Here is a 619-nt window from a genome sequence, read left to right as displayed (position 1 = left end):
TGTGTGTGTGTGTGTGTGTGTATGATAAAAATAGCCGAGTCTGTGTGGGGTGCGTAAAAGTTGAAAACGTTTACAAGTAGATGAATCCGTGCGCTAGAGCATGTGCGCCTACTATTCACATCGTGTTTGTATACAAGTATACGATAGTTTCACAATATTTTGCAACTGTGTGTATGTGTGTATCCGTATGCCCACGTGTGTTCTTGTCATCTGTACGTCCATGTCGGCAAATCCAGCAACCACACCATACAATCACACTCTGCTATAGGAACCATATACCATGGAAGCACACACACACACACATACTACACACATACTACACTCATACTACATACATACTACGCACATACTAACACGTACTACACACATACTAGACACATACTACACACATACTCCACACATACACACATACTACATACATACTCCACACATACTCCACACATACTACACACATACTACACACATACTACATACATACTACGCACATACCAACACGTACTACACACATACTACACACATACTAGACACATACTACACACATACTCCACACATACACACATACTACATACATACTCCACACATACTCCACACATACTACACACATACTACACACATACTA

Source organism: Sphaeroforma arctica (genome assembly GCF_001186125.1).
Source record: "Sphaeroforma arctica JP610 unplaced genomic scaffold supercont1.3451, whole genome shotgun sequence".
NCBI lineage: Eukaryota > Ichthyosporea > Ichthyophonida > Sphaeroforma > Sphaeroforma arctica.
Note: the sequence above shows the minus strand (reverse complement) of the source record.